Here is a 15,713-nt window from a genome sequence, read left to right as displayed (position 1 = left end):
TGAAAGTACAAAAAAGCAAGCAGTATTTTAGCAACCGAGCACGCCACCAAGTGACCTTGAAAGACGTGAAATAAATCAGAACGACTGAACCGAACACATCGACGAAACCACTTTCATTCGCACGTTCGCGGCTTCTCTCCAGAAAGCTTATTTTACTTGTGAGAGTCTTCATTCGGCCTGAGTGAACCCCTTCAGTTATATCATCCACCCGCATCATTCATTTGCCGATTCACTCGCTCTCTCTCACTCAATCAGACCCATTCAACATTACCCTCCCACAGAGCTTTCGCTCTCAGCTGGCCACTTACAACTTTGTGAAACGATTCACGGCCTGCTCCGCTCGCTCATTCGCACAGTGCAATTTCGTTCATCGGTTGCTTCGCTGTTCGTGCGCACACCACTTCAACAACAGATCGCGCAAACACCACTGCATTTCCCAATGAACTACACTCGACTCGACTGAATGAAAGAGTAGGAAGGCAAGCGTGCCACCTCCGCCGACCGACCCGTGCGATCGAACGAAAGCCAAAAGTTTCGGTTTCGTTCGGTTGTTCATCACAGACCCGCGCACCGAAGCACGTTCGTCTGTATAGAAGAGAAGGCACAGTGGAAGAACGCGAAATTGTACCCCAAGCGAACAGCAACAGCAGCAGCAACAACAACAATCAACAGCAGGGCAACTTTTGTAAATTTCGCTCCTCTCTTTCCCTCGCTACGTTGTGTATGCGACTCCAATCTGCTGAACGATGGGCTTGTTGCAAGCGACTACGATATTCTGCTGCTTGCTACGGCGGGCGCGCGCGTTCGCTTCACTTCACTTCACATTTTTTTTTCTTTCCTCCGAAACTCGACTCCTACCTCATCTACGGAAATCAGCAAAAGTAGTCGAGAGTAGACAGCCGTTAGGTGATCACACACGGCGCGCGGGCTCTTCTTTGGTGTGTTTTCTGATTGGTGTTTCTCCATCGAGCTTTTTGGCGACAATTTCGTGAACACGAAGCAAACACAAAAAAAAGTTCAGAACAATAGCCGTGGGCTGTTCTGTACGGATCGGATCGGATCGCATTCTTGCGCAATTTTCGTTTGCTTGTTTTTGCAACACTGGTTATGGAGAGAGTTGAAATGTGTTCTAGCTGGAAGTGATTTTTATCGAGCTATGCGAAAATTCTATCGTTGCGTGTCACATTCAAATTTGAAAGCAGACAACGCAAGTCATTCTGGATTTTGAGGAAAGTGATTCTCGGTAGAAACAGGTGTCACGCAGGCAGTGTGCAACAACATTGGTGAATCGTCATTGACAAACAACAATATGACGTTTCGAAGTGATCGTGTTCTTCTTGAAGGTTCTTAAGCCTTTTACGATCGCATGTGGTGGCAGTGATTGCGAAATAAATAAAACAGTGCAAATACTTATTGAAAATAAAAAGCGAAAGTGAATCAACAATATTTCAAAACTAATAACAGAGCAAATATCGACAACAGTTGGTGGAATTGAATGATTTTTTTGTTTGTGACAGTGAAGCTTAACTATTGGGGCGATCGAAGGCAGTGCTGGAAAAACTTGGTGAGTGTCGACAATTGAGGTTTACAGAACCTACCTCGCGGTAAACTACTACACGGAGTGACAAAAGCGAAAAGCATACGCAAGTTACGCAAATGAATGAAACCAGTTTCCAGTAAAAGGAAAAGTGAGAAATAATTTCAGTCGAGTTTTTCGAAGTCGAAGCCTAACTAAACCCAACTACACAATTGACGAAGTGAAGAAGTGGAGAGCGAAAATGAAAAGGTTACGGAATCAAAAAGAGGAAACCGCGTGACGAGCTAAAAAGACGGTGGCCAGGGCGGCGGTGGCGAGTGTTGTTTCACGGAGGAAGAAGTGCTTGCAGAGGGTCCAACGTGGTGTGCCTCCGCTGGCCTCGGGAGAGTGTTGAAGCATAACTTGCACGGCCCAAAATTGGACTCGCCGCGACGCAGCAAAGAAGAGCCCAACGAAACCTATGGCGCGTTTATTACACAAAAGAGTTGCGTTGTTTTTGTTAGTGTTGACCGCCGAAGAGCGATCGCGCAAAGTAGGCCTAGGAGAGCAGCACCAGCCTACTTGGATCCAGCATAATACTTTTACTTTCATTTTGCGCGATCGCACGGGTTGTGTTGTCTGCTGGCAGGCTCCAGAGCAGGGCTGGTAGCGATCAATGCTGTCGAAATCAAAGCGGGACTCTCGTGACTAGGGGAATTAAAGTGGTGGTCGAATGACGATTTGTTAATACCGATAACACACATGATTCTTATAACGTATTGACAGCCAAAAATGTTCAAATTTACGCTTATATGTGAATTCGATGCACCGTAGAGAAATAGTAGTTTGCATGCGAGAAGATAGTTTTGAGTTTTTCGTTAGAATAATTATTTTTACTGGTGCTCAAAATCAGATTGACAACATTCCCGAGTCCTGGATTGATTGCAATCAAGAAGCTGATCGATCTTTGTGGCTTGACCTTTACAGAACAATTTGATTCGAAAAGAAACGTGAAACGCTAGCAGCCCTGCAATAGTCTGCACAGTTCGCAGCGTGCCCGGGGTGGACCGATCGTGAGGAAACCGATGTTGTAACTTTCGAACGCGCGCTGATCGCGGCGCGGAGGCGCAACATTATTATTTTTCTGTTTTATTACGAAACATTGCATAAGAGATCTTCAGCCACGGGGAGCCCGAAGAAAGGCACCTCACGGGGTAGCCTCACCAGGCTGATAAAATCTTGGGTGAAGGGACTGATTTCCGGTTTGGGCAGCCGGAAGTGACTGAGAACCTAGGAAAGTTGTGCAAAGTGGTCTAAAAGACGCGAACTCAGTGGGCCGTGCCAGTGGAGTCTAAACGCGTTGCGCCCAGGACAGTCGGACGACCGCGTTGGACCCCGTCGCTGAACTGACGCCCACCCAATCAACTCTAGAACACACATAACAATTGCATGAAAGCGACGCAAATCGTTATCTAATTACGATCATTTCATGAACTTCGCAGAACTCCCGAACAACATCGTTGGAACGCGCCGGAACACTTCGAGTGAGCCAAGTTTTGAGTCACCTCGGTTCAAGTAGACGACGAAAATAATCGAAACAAGTTCAGGTAAGTGCCTTCTCGTTGCTTCTATCGAAGTGTCATTGGCTCGTTGAAAGTGCAAAACGGGCATCTTTTTTTTATGTGCTGCACAATTCTGCACAATATTGCAAAATAAATCGTACGGATATTATTTACTGTACTGCTGCTTCATACATCGTGGAACGGTGGCGCAGCAGGCGAAGACGGCTTCAACTTCTTCGTTCGGTCATCAACGACGACGGGGCGCTGGGATTGTGCAAATTTCTTTGAGGGTGTCACATTTCGTAGAGGTTGGCATTTTTTTTACAGTGTAAATTTGTTCTGAAAAACAGATACGATTCATGGCGATGATTTTACTGCAGTAAAATTGCGATATGATGCGCTTAAGAATAGTCAGTTTGTTGGAATCTATTCCAAAGCAATCATTGTCACAGAAAGTTGTTGAATCCAACGGACATACGTACGGTGGCTGTAGCTTAATTTAAAAAAAAAAAGCTCTGTGAGGACCTATTAACATGATTCAACCATAAAAACCCAATTTTGCAATAAAATGTTCAAACATGGAATACCAGGACATCTTTATCTTAATTCCCGTGTAGTATAATAAGATTCCAGATGATTTAATGGTTCGGTGCGATAAAGGATGATTGCTTTTTGCACTAGACGCAACAATCACGGCTATAACTTTTGATCCAATTGGTGGCTCGATTAGTGCCCTTATGATACTAGCGTGAAATTAGAAATGTTCCCTCTTCTAGAAAGCGGGTCCCATACAAACAAAAAACAAATTTCTTTATAACTCGAGAACTAATCAAGCAAACGGAACCAATTTTGGTATTTGAAGGTTTTTGAAGACAAGAACTGTTTCGATACCCCTCCCCTGGAGAATCGCCGTCTTCTAAATAAATTCAGAAAATAAATCAATTTTAAGCGAAACGAAGTTAGTCGGGTTTGCTAGTATATGAATAAATAATCTTCCGAGGCCGATTAAAAAGAGAAATCTTCAAGGTATAGACCAAACAGGAGATGATAAAGTTATCTACTGTTGCTTCCAACGAAAACTCAAGTTAATTCTGTTAAGCAAAAATTCAAGCAAAAACAACTTAGTGGTATTCCAATAAGAAACTTTCTAATGAAACTGTTCGAATTTTTTAAATCAGAACGTTTGCTTAAGATAGCATTTTAACAGTTTTAGATAAATCTCATAACTTCCATGCAATTTATAAATCTGTAAAATCAGAAATCAGTAATGATTCAAATTCATTTCAACCTATCGAACGTGTCTCTATTTTTTATCCAAAACTAGAGAGTCCATTCCCCGCCACATTATCATGCCCCGGGATGAAAAAGGTCCCATAACCAGGAAAATACCGGCATTTTTCCGTAATATTTAAATAAATTCTGGCTACGTGCTACTCAAAAGATAAAATCTGATATTGAAACTAAAATAGCAAATTGTGGATATGGCTTACAGTATTCATATTCATATAAGAGAGAAAAAAAATTAACAGCGGCATATTGCTGAAAACAAAATTCACATTTGTAGTCCATCTTTGCACCATGTTTAAACTATGTTCAAGCCCTGAATAAAAGTGATGTAGAAACCCTTGGAACTTGGGCAGATTCACACATCGTCACTGCAACAGCTTAAAGTAGTTGAATTCTAAATAATTCTCGTTAACTGAGGGACGATATCTTCTATTTTTTGTTGTCGCCACTTTTCTCCCGAGATATTTATCAAGTTCTCGATTATCTCGTCTTATCTTAATCAAGGACGGACCGTGCGGCATGTTACATCATGCTTTTTTTTCATCTAAGCAATAAAATTCTTCTCTAGCGTTTTCATTTAAGTTTTTATATTGCCTTTGAAGAAATTAGATGTATAGATAGAATTAGGAACGTTGCTTGAAGTCAGAGATAACATTTCAATGAATAATGTTTTGAAGTTAGCATTCTTAGTAATGGTTGTATTTAACAAACCAATAACTTGAAGATTTTTACTATTAAAAATGTTCCATCCTTGAAACATTTCGTTTGACACAGATTTGCTATCACATCACATTCTAGTAGAATTCTATGGCAGCAACATTCACATTACTTGGATTTAAGTACCATTTAATTGCATACATTTTTGTACAAAGCATACCGGCAACAAAATTATCCAGTCACGACTGCTTTGCTCAATGTTACAAAACAACTTGGTATTTTTTTAAAGTTTCTTAGAATCTGATTTCATTTGGCCAAATTTACTTTAATCAAATATTTTCTTTACTCAAATATTTGGAGACGATTTATGGCCTCAACTCGAAATTGAAAAAAATGCAAATGTTTCAAATATGCGATCATGCGATACAGTGGGTCCAAAAAGTATTCGTCTAGCTGCATATTTTTTAGTAAGATGTAAAACTTAGGCGTGATAGAAGTGAAATCAAAAAACTTTCTTCTAAATTTGGTAGAAAACTTATCAACACATGATTATTATTCAAAAACAAATAGAAATTTCAATTACTTTTTCTGGTATGTAGAGAATATCTAAATTTCGTCAATTTCGCTTGCTCAAAAAGTATTCGTCTATTCAGAAAATAATCGAGCGAAACACGAATATAATAGTTTTATTCGCATGTAATTACAATAGCACACTCTAGTGATATATAGCAATATTTTGTCAATACTCAATGACAGATCAAATAATGTTTTTGTTTGTTTGTTTGAACTTGGCGCGGAAAACAGAAGCACCATGGGTGGGAAAAGTAAAAAGATGAGTCCCAATGAAAAAAAACTTATTCTACGCCTGCATAATTAGTGCAAGCTGACTTATGACTTTGCATGAAATGTGGGTAGACCAAGGGTAGCAAGAATTCAACCATTTAATTGGGGATTGGTCGCATCAGCGCCACAAAAATCTATCAAAACAAATAACAGAGTGCTCATCAGCGATGGTAAACTGATAACGATGAGCGATTTATTGTGCGGAAAATAAAAAAATCCTTAAAAACGAGTTCACCCATATAGGCAAGTGAGTTGGAGAGAAGAAGTGCTCAGATATGAACCAATACGAACAGAAATACCTGTGAAAAGTATGGGTATAATGGGCGAGTATCACGGAAGAAAATTCAAGTGAGCCATCAAATTATCAAAAACAGCTCGATTTCCGCTAAAAATATCGCTGGAAGAAGGATGACTTTCGGAATCAAGTCATGTTATCTGACGAAAGCAAGTACAGCATATTTGGATCAAATGGCCGATGTATGGTATGGCGGAAAGGAATATTGAGATACAGCCGCAGAATCTCTTTCGAGCAGTAAAGCATGGTGGGGGCTCCGTCATGGTATCTGAGGTGCTTGAGCGCAACCAGTGCACATTGGGCCACGTCGTAAAATTAGGAGGAAAAAATTATTTTCACCATAATAATAATATTTTAGGATCAAAGTGTCTTCAGCAAAGTCAAAGCTTATTATTTAAGCTTTATTTTGAAGTTTGTTGCAATAGGGTGGCCCCACTACATTTTGAGATAAAATTTTTAACTTCTATATTTCTAATTTTAGCATTGTACGATGTTCTAGAAAGTTGTTCCTTATTTAATTTTGAGGCACTTTGCTGAAGAAACCATTTTTGTACGTCGTTTGTATCATTTGTTATGATAATTTTAAATAATTATGTTAGGGTGTCCCTAAAAAAATATTATTTTGATTGTAACTTTTTAGTTTTAATTTTTATTGAATTGACGTCTTCTACAAAGTTATAGAGCATAAAAAAATGCACGTTTTGGATTGGTGGATTGCAGAGATATCACTGTTTTTCTTGAAAAAATCCGTTGTTTTCAAATGCCTGTATTATTGAATAGGGAAAAAAGGGAGATTCATTTTTCCCTGGGTTAGACAGAGGAAGGGCTAAGGATTGCTCTGCATATTTTGGTATTGGGAAATTTGAGGGAATTTGAGGTTTTTCCATCATTTTAAAAAAATGGCTTTATGTACGAGGAAATCAAAATCATCAGTTCTAGAAGTGTTATAAAACCCAAAATTCCGCCCAATTCGTCAAAAACAAAATGTTTATAGTAATCATAACTTAAATGATGATAAATAGGAACTTGAATAATTCCACAATAGCCCGTCAAGCTAAAAGATTTTTAACACCAAATGCGTTAAACACACAAAAGCTTCTCGCTTTGTCAAAAAAAGATCTGTGTACTTATACAGGTTTAATAACAGGACATTGCTCGGCGAAATATCATTTAAAACTAATGAAGAAGGTCGAAGATGATGTTTGTCGTTTTTGTAATGAGGACTGTGAGACCTCTGAGCATTTATTATGCAGTTGTGCTGCACTTATCAACAGAAGAATCAAGTTCTTTGATAAGGGTATCTTACAGCCATCTGAAATATGGTCTTTATCGCCATGTAAGGTGGTGCGGTTCATACGTCACATCTTTCCATGCTGGGATAATACCTAAAATCATGTGTTGAAAGTCACTTCTTATAGTACTTATCACCTTGAACAGGTAAATATTAAACGGTTGGTATATCACAATAGATCTAAAAAATGGTCGCAGTGATAATCACCCAACAGAAAGAAAAAAAAACCATAACTTCCTTATATATTTCCAGCGCATCTTCACTCAATATACCGATTGGTAGGATAACATGTTCAATAATATCAACGCTTATCAACGTGACAACTTCACTGAACAGACCGTAATCGTAGGTTGTTTACATCACTCGTTCAATCGATTTTACTTTTAAATCGCTAGGGTGGTACGGAAAATTAGGTTTTTCGAGCGTAGTTTTTTTATTTTACTTTTATCTATTATTAGGGTGGTTCAAAAGTTCGATTTTTCTCCACACCGATCACTCAATTCTGTCCCATGTTCTTAGTGTCCTCCGCGAATTTGAGCGAAATTGGATAACAATTGATTTAGCACGAGCTGTTTCAAGTTTGCATGGGAATTAGTATGGGGAAGTGGATTTTTCATCCTACTGATTATGGCGCTTCCCCATACAGCGAAAAAAGAACCCACATGGCCAAAATCGCATGTTGATTAATCGTTCCAATAATTAGTTATCGGTTTTAATCCAGCTTGCGAATCTTTGGTTATGGTTATTGAACTTCTTCTTTTGTCAGTGCTATCTTTCGCGCCAAGAGCAGTAATGTTGCCTGTGAAGTAGTTTCGCGATAAGCTCCAAAGAACTACAACATAAATTAAAATCGATTACTAAATATTCGAACGATTATCCAAGTTATAATTCTTTAGAGCTCCTTTTGGCTATGTGTGTTCTATTTTCGCCAGCGCCTAACTGGACAGCGCCATAATCAGTATGATGAAAAGTTCACTTTGCCCATACTAATTCCCAAGCAAATTTAAACGGCTCGTGCTAAATCAATTCGCGGAGGACACTCAGAACATGGGACAGAATTGAGTGATCGGTGGAGAAAATAGAATTTTGAACCACCCTAATATATATCTAGATAAAAATTAAATAAAAAATACACTAAAAAAACCTAATTTTCCGTACCACCCTAGCGATTTAAAAGTAAAATCGATTGAACGAGTGATGTAAACAACCTACGATTACGGTCTGTTCAGTGAAGTTGTCACGTTGATAAGCGTTGATATTATTGAACATGTTATCCTACCAATCGGTATATTGAGTGAAGATGCGCTGGAAATATATAAGGAAGTTATGGTTACTATAAACATTTTGTTTTTGACGAATTGGGCGGAATTTTCGGTTTTATAACACTTCTAGAACTGATGATTTTGATTTCCTCGTACATAAAGCCATTTTTTCAAATGATGGAAAAACCTCAAATTCCCTCAAATTCCCCAATACCAAAATATGCAGAGCAATCCTTAGTCCTTCCTCTGTCTAACCCAGGGAAAAATGGATCCCCCTTTTTCCCCCATTCAAAAATACAAGCATTTGAAAACAACGGATTTTTTCAAGAAAAACAGTGATATCTCTGCAATCCACCAATGAATTTACTTGGTTATGTAACCAAAACGTGCATTTTTTTATGCTCTAAAACTTTGTAGAAGACGTCAATTCGATAAAAATTAAAACTAAAAAGTTACAATCAAAATATTGATTTTTTAGGTTTACCCTAACTTAATTATTTAAAATTATCATAACGAATGATACAAACGACGTACAAAAATGGTTTCTTGAGCAAAGTGCCTCAAAATTAAATAAGGAACAACTTTCTAGAACATTGAGAATGCTAAAATTAGAAATATAGAAGTTAAAAAATTTATCTCAAAATGTAGATGGGCCACCATATTGCAACAAACTTCAAAATAAAGCTTAAATAATAAGCTTTGACTTTGCTGAAGACACTTTGATACTAAAATATTATCATTATGGTGAAAATATTTTTTTCCTCCTAATTCCACGACGTGGCCCACTGTGCGGTGGGGGAAAATTTCACATTATTGAAGGAATTATGTATTACAAAATATTCATCCGCATTTTGAAAGAAAATTTGAACTCCATTGCTGAGAAATTAGGCTTACAGGGAACATACATCTTACGGGGTGATAATTACCTCGAGCACACAGCCCAAAGTACTAAGCTGTAGCTACTCTATAATACTCCAATCAACTCAAAACGCCTCTTCAGAGCCAAGATATGAATCCAATTTAACTCCATTTGAAGGTTCTGGACGACAAACTTTTTGTGAAATTCATGAAAGTCATATTTCCAACAACAACGAATTGAAATTAGTGTTGAAAGACGAATGGAAAAATATTTCGTCCCCCGTTACGGCTAATTTGGTCAGTTCCATGCCACAAGAACTACAGCCCGTCATAGATACCCAGGGAGTCCAACGAAATATTGAATTCCATTCTACAACTCCTGTTTTCGTTTCAAAAGCGCGCTAAACCTGAATAGACGAATACTTTTTGAGCCCGTATTTAATGAATTGCTAGGTTTTGTTACCTTTGTTTTTGTTATTGCTTTATTTTTCTGTCTGATTTTTAACAATAAAGATGAATTGATTATTTTGCTACACAATGTAATCAATAGTTTTATTTTTTTGAGCTTACTAGATTCTATTTTTGACATTTTCTAGAAAATGCACAGCTAGACGAATACTTTTTGGACTCACTGTACATGTATACAACAAATTTGAGATACTTCACTTTTGCGGATATTCTTGCAGACTAAACTAGGTTGCATACATTCACTGATGCATTTATGGATTATAATTGAAGTCGTGCAGAAATTATAAGACTTTGGTTCGTGCAGATTTCACGCTGAAAACTGTAGGATGTATGATGTATTGACCTTTCCCGTCAAAATATTGTATTCGCTCAATCGATTCTGTGGCTTATTTGAGGTCACTTTCCCAAAGAACCCATATTTTTTTACACCTCTCAATATTTTTAAAACTAAAAACAAAAATCAAAAGATGCGGCACTTTTTAGGTTTTTGATTTTTAAAATAGTTAGAGGCATCAAAAAATATGGGTTCTTTGAGAAAGTTAACCCTAAATAAGCCAAAGAATCGACTGAAACAATAAAACGAGATACAATTTTTGACGAGAAAGGTCAATTCAATAGCGACTGCCTAGTTATTATTTATAGCCGAATTGCTCTGACGAAATGTATATCAAAACGGGATCCTTTTCTTCTGTTTTGTGCTTTGTTTATGCTTAACAAATGACTAACAGAGAGAAGTTCATACTCGAGAAAATAAATAAATGAACATCGAAAATGATTTATATGACTTTTAACGCAAAAAAAAAGCGTTCATGAATTCGTGAACTAACAAGTTCACGGTGTATTTTTTTTGTGAACAACAGCCACGGATTCGGGAACACAGGCACGTTTTCTGGAACATTCTGGATAACGTGACTAGTGTTCCCGAATCCATGAACTAAATCACGGTGTATTTTTGCTGGTTCACGAATTCGGGAACGCTTTTTTTGCGTGTACAGCTAAATATAAATTAATTTTGCGCCAATAAACTCGAATTTTAAGCTTTAAATGATAATAATAAAGGCTGATACAAATATTTATAAACTATTTTGTTCCCCCCCCCGGATTTTTTGCTAAAAAATAATATTCTCTATATTATTCAAATTCGGATAATTTTGAGGATTTTCAAAACATTGTGTAACAAATCCGAGGGTTTTTTTTATTTTTTTTTTTTTTTTTTCATTCTAATATTTATTTATTATTATACAAGGTGGGGGGTGCCTTGACCTTTCCGAGACCAGTAAGGCAAAATGTTAATTAAAATATTGAAAAGAAAATTTAAAAAATGACATTTGTTGCAAAATATAAACTTTTCAAACCAGCAACGTGGCCAAATTAACAACAATTGAATTGCCCTACGGAAAACGCGCCGCCGCCGATCGGACTAATCGATTATCATTTTCAACCAATCAATTTCAATCAACCAGTATGATTGTGGCAGATAATCGGTACACTTTTTATTGACTGTTTGGCACATCCTATCCTAGAGGTTAACACCTTGCTTGATCTTCCGATGCTAATTCAAATATCAAACTGCTGTGATGTCGATGAAACTGATTTTTTTAAGCTGATAAAGTGATCTGCTATTGTTTTGAATAAAATATAGCTCGAGTAAATTCTGTTGCAAATTCGGGCAAAAATACAACTGAGCAGTATTCCACTTATAAATTCTCCAACGAAACTGTTCGATTTTTTAAAACTACAACGTCTGTTGAATATAGCATTCTTACAGTTTCAATTTAATTTCCTAATTCCCATACAATTTATAACTCTACTAAAGATGTCCTACCACAAAAATGTCAAGAATGGTGGCAAGAGCTTGTCCGAAATAGCCTGTATTGGAAATCTGTCCTGTTTGTCGATACAGTACGTGATACAAAACTTTCAAAGAAATACTTGAAACTGCTTCCCAAACTGGCCGTAAGCCGAAGCTCACTGACCATCACAACCGCATTCTTCTCAACGAAATTGGGAAAAATCTTAAGGATAGTGCCGCTAAACTTGCTGATAGCTTGTCAGTGACACCAAGGTCTGTCCGAAAACAGTACGGAACGATACACGCATGAAAAACCCGTTTGGAAGATTGGCCGAAATTGTTTGTTGAGTTCAAACCAGATGGTTTTGTGAATCATGAAATATGGTTTGTCATATCAACAATTATATTCGATCTTTGTTTGTAGATCTGTTACAATGTTTTGTAGAAAGTGAGCATATTTAAGAAATGTGTACTTAAATTTTAGAGTGTACCATTGCATAGAAGAGCATATTCAGAAGTTTGTAGAATATTATGTTTTGAATGGGTACTAATATATACATCTTATGCATTTATCGCGAGCTTAGGATCATTAGGGATCATTATCTATGATACGAATCCTAGAGCAGGACGTTTTCATGAAGAATTAATTGCTTAATTAACTGCCAATGAGGTAATTAGATGCAGATAAATAATTCATAGTGTACACTAGGGTGGCTCAATTTAGTATAGAAAATACTTTTTTCATTTTTTTATGGGCGCCCTCTTATTCGGTTCTATTTGATGCCCTGATGCTCTGAACAAAATTTCAGCCAAATCGGTCAACGTTTGGGCGGTGCTAAACTCGTTGAAAGTTTATATGGAAAAATCTATGCAGAAACATCGAAAAACAGTGATTTACAGTTGGACGGCACAATTTACGATCAAGAACCATGACACTCATTCATCTCTTGTAGAATTTAATACAGAATGTTATGCAGGAAACCGCGAGAAGCTTACAGTTTTCTCGGCGAAGTTATTGGCATTTCTCTGAAGTGAGGTTTGAGCAAATTTCGTTTCTTTTACCTTTGAAAAAAAAAAAGAAATCACCCCTACAACACTCCAGTAAAATGCTAATATCTTTGCCCAATAAACTATAATCTTCTCGCGGTTTTCAGCATAACATTCTGCATTTAATTCTACAAGAACTGAATGAGTGTCATGGTTCATGATCGTAAATTGTGCCGTCCAACTCCAAATCACTTCAATCAAAATTGATTGCCTATTTCCGGCGATTAAACCACCGGACTTGGACATTAATTTACAATGTTGTGAAAACTCATATGTGAATATGTACGTTATGTGGAAGATATTGATTTGGAAAATGTATTGGAGGTAACCACTTTCCAAATCAATATCTTCCACATAACGTACATATTCACATATGAGTTTTCACAACATTTCGGTAAACGAATTCAATACCGAACGTATACCGATCAGCCATCGCATCTGTTAAAAAGTACCGATTTTCTGGGTAATTTCGCAAGGATATTTACCGTAGGATTTGTAAATCTGAGTTATTCAATAGTTCACTTATTCTTTTGTTGATTCGTAGTTTCTGCTTTTAAGGAAATATTCGAGAATCTAACTCCGATTACAAAAAATTGCATCGTATTCTCGAAAATATCAGAACATGCAAGGCAAATGATTATTGTCATTTTGTGTTCGGGTTCTGTTTTTTCCTATAAAAGTGAATTTAGTTTAACAATAATGAATACTCGTTTATTATTAAAAATTATGGCTCAACTTGTTTGGAAAAATGTTTACGTTTCAAAAATTAAATGGTTGTCGAATGCTCTGACTGTCAGAAATGTTTGACATGATTTCGGTAATCTGAAGAAACGTTTACAGTGTTGTTCGGTAGTTGATTACCGACTTCGGTACACGGATTAGTTTACAGTACGTGCTGTTTTTTTGACAGTTTCTTACAAACAACTATATGATCGGTAAAAAATTTACAGAGCAACTGTAAAAATTGAACTTTTACCGAAATTTTATTAAAAAAATACGAACGATTAAATTAAACTGAGTGTGTATGTTTATGTTTGTGCACTAGTTTTGATTTTATTGAATAAAACGATTTAGTCTATGAGGTAATTTGTAAATTGTAACAAAATTGTAACGATTTTAAAATCAACAAAATTGTTTGTAAAGCTTACCGGTCTATAAGCCCTGAGATGACAATCGAGATAGTTACATTAGAGCTATTGTTTTTAAAATCTATTTTTTCTGCGTACATCGGATATCATAGTCGAGAATATGCCAAGAATATGAAAAAGTGACTTAAAAAACGTTTGACTGAGTCGCAAAAGCTCTGTCATATTCATAAACAATAGAGAATTTAACTTTTTTTAGACCGATGGACGCCATACCCGCTAACCAGACACCTACTGGATTCGATCCAACAAAATTGCAACTAACTGCGAAGCAAAGTGGTATTCCTGTTATGATTTGGGGTCCTTTTAGTGCAAATGGCATAGAAAACTTAATGTTTATCAATAGTTCTATGGATTGTTTTATTTACTTTGGACATTTTGGACAACAAGTGCCGTTAAATTTGGTCATACCCGAGCAGGAGCGACGCCCTCGAGTGCAGAAATTGGTATGAACTAGCATTGCATAAGAGGTAAAATACCAAACAATAATACCAAAAATTTATATGCAAAATACTTTAGGCAACATGCTTAGGTATTTCAATACCAAACGAATAATAATTTGTTATGCGTTTGGTATCGTAATAACAGAGTATGTTATGCCTGAAGTATTGCGCATATTAATTTTTGGCTTTATTTTTTGGTATTTTACCTCTTATGCAAAGCTAGTTTATAACAGAGAATAGTATCCATAACAGAATGAGGTATTATTGAGTTAATTTCTCCTGCTCGGCTAGACCCCATTTGTCTTTCATTTTGACTTTACACAATGTTGTGAGCATTGTACGGACATTTTTTTGGCGTAGATTCTGTATCTTTTTGCCTTTCTCGTACAACTAAGTTGTACCGAAAGGCTATCATTTCACTCCAAATTCGAACTTTTGATATAAGTCCCGGAGACCCATAGTGTTATATACCATTCGACTCAGCTCGATGAGCTGAACAAATGTCTGTCTGTCCGTGTGTGCGTGTGTGTGTGTGTGTGTGTGCGCGTGTGTGTGCACAAAATGCCATAAAAAACATTAGCCAAATTTTCAGATAGAAACTCTTAACCGATTTTCTTGCAACAAGTTGCATCCGACAGAGACTAAAACGCTGTTGATCACTATTGAATTTCATAATAATTGCAAATTGCAAAAAATAGATAATATTAAAATAGTGATGAGACATAGTCACATAGAACAATAATGTGTTATGAAAAATGCCTTGCATCTATGACTTGCTGGCTTGCTCCCATTAAGATTTTCATCGTACTATAAAGATGCTCGTGTTGCACGCATTTAGGCGTATATGCTCTTCGTTCAGTTTCATAGTACTATGAAATTGTCCGAAAGTCAAAATTCGAACATAGGAAATTCGAGAAACTTTTGGCAGCGCCATCTGTCGTCTACTAGTGTAAATTTTCTATCATAACATTAGACGGTGTAACTGTTTTGCCTTTCTTGTACATCATCGAGGTGTAAGCGTAAATGCTACATTTATTACCTTTTTGCGCGAGAAAGGCGCCATCACCGCTAGGTGGATTAATCTGGGTTTTTCTGTTAATAACCCTTATGAAAAGATTGGACTGTTGCTTTGTTGAACTCAACGCTGAAAAGACATAAGCCGACATCGTACTTGGAGCCTTCCTGAGTCACGCGGTAAGATATGCGTCTACAAAGCAAGACCATGCTGAAGGTGGCCGATTGCCGGT

General features: G+C 37.0%; 1 protein-coding gene across 2 annotated transcripts in view; it reads left to right on the top strand.

The window, feature by feature from the left end:
- Positions 1–808: 808 nt before the first annotated feature.
- The window catches only part of LOC134223279 (transcription factor Ken 2-like), a 195,565-nt gene continuing 180,660 nt past the window's right edge, over positions 809–15,713 (top strand). Inside the window, exons 1-2 of one of the 2 annotated variants that reach the window (XM_062702430.1) lie at positions 809–1,564; positions 3,019–3,123. The gene's annotated coding sequence lies outside the window, so the exon portion shown is untranslated. The other variant, XM_062702431.1, reaches the window with a different exon arrangement.

The sequence above is a fragment of the Armigeres subalbatus genome, chromosome 3, assembly GCF_024139115.2.
Source record: "Armigeres subalbatus isolate Guangzhou_Male chromosome 3, GZ_Asu_2, whole genome shotgun sequence".
Classification (NCBI taxonomy): domain Eukaryota; kingdom Metazoa; phylum Arthropoda; class Insecta; order Diptera; family Culicidae; genus Armigeres; species Armigeres subalbatus.
The sequence above is the reverse complement of the archived record's forward strand: the minus strand, read 5'-3'. Positions and strand labels throughout refer to the sequence as shown.